This window comes from Schistocerca americana, unplaced genomic scaffold (assembly GCF_021461395.2).
Source record: "Schistocerca americana isolate TAMUIC-IGC-003095 unplaced genomic scaffold, iqSchAmer2.1 HiC_scaffold_610, whole genome shotgun sequence".
In the NCBI taxonomy this organism is placed as follows: domain Eukaryota; kingdom Metazoa; phylum Arthropoda; class Insecta; order Orthoptera; family Acrididae; genus Schistocerca; species Schistocerca americana.
The window spans coordinates 55,001-60,000 of NW_025726358.1; the positions used below are offsets into that span (position 1 = coordinate 55,001).

At 51.9% G+C, this 5,000-nt stretch overlaps 1 non-coding gene across 1 annotated transcript in view; it reads right to left on the reverse strand.

Moving 5' to 3' along the window:
- Nucleotide 1, reverse strand: part of LOC124587657 — a 1,910-nt gene extending 1,909 nt beyond the window's left edge. The window contains exon 1 of the ribosomal RNA XR_006975563.1: nt 1. This exon is cut by the window's left edge and continues 1,909 nt beyond it. This is a non-coding gene — a ribosomal RNA (small subunit ribosomal RNA).
- Between the last annotated feature and the right edge of the window lie 4,999 nt (nt 2-5,000).

The following is a 5,000-nucleotide window of genomic DNA, read 5'->3' on the forward strand; positions in this document are numbered from 1 at the left end:
AGCTGCGTCAACTAGAGCTGAGCAGCCGGCCGCCCGGGAGTGTGTCCCGGGGGCCCGCGCGAACACGCAAGCGTCCGCTCAATTATTCTGCAAACAGGAGGAGGCTGAGCTCCCCTGCACAATACACCTCGAAACCCTCTCAGGTCCCGGCGGCGCGCAGCGCCGTCCTAAGTACTTGGTCGGGTTCGAGAGAGGCGCAATCGCCCGGAGTTTGGCGAGTAGACGCTTTAGGTGCGACCACCCGTGCTCCCAACTGAGCTTGCCGCTGCCGACAGAGGCCCGGGAGCGTGCTGTCGTGGCATTGCCGGCGGGAGACAACACGCGCCACCTACGGTGGCCGGCAGCTCCAACGCCAGCGCCACAGAAGGACAAAAGCCCCACTTGGGTGCCGAAGCGAACTCTCCCAGCACAGCGCACGCGCCAACACGTCCGCACAGCTGCGATACAAACCACCCACAGCTGCGATACAAACCACCTGCGAGAACCGCAGAGGCGACCGAGCAGCAGACGGCGTCGCGGCGCCGAGCGCCGGGCGGCGGCGCATCCTCAGCGCACACAGTCCTCAATCGGACCAGCACACTGCAGATGTCCACCGCGCTTCGCACCGGGCCCGCGAGGACCTACTTTGGCCGCACGGCGCCGCGTGCAGGGTGCGCCGGCGCGCAGCTGCGCCGCCTGCCGCCTCCGTCGGCCGGCGCGCCTGCCACTGGCCGCCCCCACCAGCCGGCTGTAGCGCGTGCGCCCACGCACCGCGCGGCCAGCACGCCGGGAGGCCCCCCCTCACCGGCCGGGGACGGTCCCACCCAGCCACCGCCGCGTATCGCTTCACACCCACATGCCATTCACGTTCGTGGGCATGGTGGGTATCGCTGAAACAACCGGTTGGTAGCTCAACCGATCGTCGCCATCACTGATTCACCTCTAGCGAGAACAACCGCACCACAACCGTTTACCAGTTGTTCATTTGCGTAACGTCACCAGCAAACGTAGACGTCCATCGCCATTTGCAAATTCAACGATTGTTGCATGCCTGTGTCAGGTGTCACGACACACTATGTCTGCCCACATACACGCAACAACATGTGCACGCTTCGCGAACACGTGGAAGGTGGCCCCCGTACGTATGCGATGTCCATTGCGCGAACGACTGTCAACCGGCCTCTGTCGCATGTCGCAGATGTGGAACGCAGTGCACCATGCTATCACGGTGTGTGAGAAGAGACGACTACGTCTGACAACACGCGCCACTACATCAACAGACGGCTCATGCTGATCGCCATCCACGGCATACCATACTGCAATCCAGCTCTTATAGGGAGACGACACGTAGCTGAGTGCACAATATTTGGACCGTATGGTTCGCCGTTGTTGGCGCAGTCGTGGTACGGTCACACATGTACCACGATGTATCATTCAGTACATGAGGACCAATGTGCAGTACAGTGTGTGATTTGGACGTACAACATCAGCGGACAGTTGACACACGCCGTACCACAACGTAGGCTGTGCTTCGCCATGCAAATGCCAATGAACAACTGCGAAGGGCATTGAGCATGTACGTCCTGCTGCCATCCGCATTACAGTGTATAGCTGCAAGGTGTTTAACATGAAGCGATACTCTGGGGACCAGGCAGTGCGAGTAGCAAACTATATTGCGGGGGTTGCAGTTAGGCAACACCACACTAATTTAACGCGTCGTATGACAATTACAGAGCAGGTTAAGGCCCAACGTGTGTTGGGTTAAGGCCCAACGTGTGTTGGGTTAAGGCCCAACGTGTGTTGGGTTAAGGCCCAACGTGTGTTGGGTTAAGGCCCAACGTGTGTTGGGTTAAGGCCCAACGTGTGTTGGGTTAAGGCCCAACGTGTGTTGGGTTAAGGCCCAACGTGTGTTGGGTTAAGGCCCAACGTGTGTTGGGTTAAGGCCCAACGTGTGTTGGGTTAAGGCCCAACGTGTGTTGGGTTAAGGCCCAACGTGTGTTGGGTTAAGGCCCAACGTGTGTTGGGTTAAGGCCCAACGTGTGTTGGGTTAAGGCCCAACGTGTGTTGGGTTAAGGCCCAACGTGTGTTGGGTTAAGGCCCAACGTGTGTTGGGTTAAGGCGCAACGTGTGTTGGGTTAAGGCGCAACGTGGGTTACGTTAAGGCGCAACGTGGGTTACGTTAAGGCGCAACGTGGGTTACGTTAAGGCGCAACGTGGGTTACGTTAAGGCGCAACGTGGGTTACGTTAAGGCGCAACGTGGGTTACGTTAAGGCGCAACGTGGGTTACGTTAAGGCGCAACGTGGGTTACGTTAAGGCCCAATATAGGTTAGGTTAAGGCCCAATATAGGTTAGGTTAAGGCCCAATATAGGTTAGGTTAAGGCCCAATATAGGTTAGGTTAAGGCCCAATATAGGTTAGGTTAAGGTACAATATAGGTTAGGTTAAGGTACAATATAGGTTAGGTTAAGGTACAATATAGGTTAGGTTAAGGTACAATATGGGTTAGGTTAAGGTACAATATGGGTTAGGTTAAGGCGCAATATGGGTTAGGTTAAGGCGCAATATGGGTTAGGTTAAGGCGCAATATGGGTTAGGTTAAGGCGCAATATGGGTTAGGTTAAGGCGCAATATGGGTTAGGTTAAGGCGCAATATGGGTTAGGTTAAGGCGCAATATGGGTTAGGTTAAGGCGCAATATGGGTTAGGTTAAGGCGCAATATGGGTTAGGTTAAGGTACAATATAGGTTAGGTTAAGGTACAATATAGGTTAGGTTAAGGTACAATATAGGTTAGGTTAAGGTACAATATGGGTTAGGTTAAGGTACAATATAGGTTAGGTTAAGGCACAATATGGGTTAGGTTAAGGCGCAATATGGGTTAGGTTAAGGCGCAATATGGGTTAGGTTAAGGCGCAATATGGGTTAGGTTAAGGCGCAAATATGGGTTAGGTTAAGGCGCAACGTGGGTTACGTTAAGGCGCAACGTGGGTTACGTTAAGGCGCAACGTGGGTTACGTTAAGGCGCAACGTGGGTTACGTTAAGGCGCAACGTGGGTTACGTTAAGGCGCAACGTGGGTTACGTTAAGGCCCAATATAGGTTAGGTTAAGGCCCAATATAGGTTAGGTTAAGGCCCAATATAGGTTAGGTTAAGGCCCAATATAGGTTAGGTTAAGGCCCAATATAGGTTAGGTTAAGGTACAATATAGGTTAGGTTAAGGTACAATATAGGTTAGGTTAAGGTACAATATGGGTTAGGTTAAGGCGCAATATGGGTTAGGTTAAGGCGCAATATGGGTTAGGTTAAGGCGCAATATGGGTTAGGTTAAGGCGCAACGTGGGTTACGTTAAGGCGCAACGTGGGTTACGTTAAGGCGCAACGTGGGTTACGTTAAGGCGCAACGTGGGTTACGTTAAGGCGCAACGTGGGTTACGTTAAGGCGCAACGTGGGTTACGTTAAGGCCCAATATAGGTTAGGTTAAGGCCCAATATAGGTTAGGTTAAGGCCCAATATAGGTTAGGTTAAGGCCCAATATAGGTTAGGTTAAGGTACAATATGGGTTAGGTTAAGGTACAATATAGGTTAGGTTAAGGCGCAACGTGGGTTACGTTAAGGCCCAATATAGGTTAGGTTAAGGCCCAATATAGGTTAGGTTAAGGCCCAATATAGGTTAGGTTAAGGCCCAATATAGGTTAGGTTAAGGCCCAATATAGGTTAGGTTAAGGTACAATATAGGTTAGGTTAAGGTACAATATAGGTTAGGTTAAGGTACAATATGGGTTAGGTTAAGGTACAATATGGGTTAGGTTAAGGCACAATATGGGTTAGGTTAAGGCGCAATATGGGTTAGGTTAAGGCGCAATATGGGTTAGGTTAAGGCGCAATATGGGTTAGGTTAAGGCGCAATATGGGTTAGGTTAAGGCACAATACGGGTTAGGTTAAGGCACAATACGGGTTAGGTTAAGGCACAATACGGGTTAGGTTAAGGCACACATTGTTGTAAGGAAAGGTGTTTTCGGGGGGGGGGGGGGCTGGTTTGTTGATTGTGATTATCGTAAGTAAATGACTGCGGCATCATCTGATTTGCCACGTCAGGGTGCACCTTTGGCTCATAACAGGCGGCGCTCTGATTCCATGCTTGTGGCAGACCTGTGTCTTTCATTCGTGCCATTGTTTGTGTGGTGTGACAGGAGGCAGTATTGTGATGTTGGGTGCACCCCTGTGTAGGACATGTGTGGGTGTTGGTGGCTTAGCTGAGCAATGGTGGTTGTCGGAAGGGTGGGATATTCTGTTTTCCGAGTGGACCTCCCGGTCTGGTTATGATAGTGTGGATTGTCTAATGTGGCAGAGAGGATGCACTGGGTGTTGTTCCATGCTGGTGCTTAGATATTGTCTGTGTGCCTGTTACAGGCAGAGAGTAGTGCGTGATAAGAGTGTCTGGCTGACGTGTGATTGTGAGCAGAGTCTTTCAGCATGTATACGGACAGTTGTATACATTATCTGTATTCTGATGGCTCTATCTATTACTAATCAGCGCCGTGTATACGTTTAATCCGGTTCCAGTCGAAACTATTGTATCTCTGTACATTAGTGACACGGCGAGCCCGCTATGTAGTTACTCGTCTCGGCAGCTTCCACCGGTGTATGGCAAATGATTATAAGGAATCAGTCTAGTCGTCAATACCGATAGTGTGACGTCACATGTCTGGGGTGGGGGACGCTGCGCCCTTCCGGTGGGTCATGGCCTAGGAAGACTCTTCCCACGCAGGGGGGCTTGGACTGTCATTGACTCTTCCGAGTAATATACTTGCCGTACGTTTTTGCGACTGCGAGTGCAACGCTCACCGGTACCGACATGGATGGAGCGCCTCCTAGCTGCCGCTGAGCATCTGCATTCGTACAGAGAGCAACGCGCTCGCGTCTGTAGCTCGTACGTGGTACAGCTCGCAGCTCATGTATAGGGACAGCGGGAATGTCGCATATTGGACATAACTCTTCATGAAACGCACGTTATAGGGG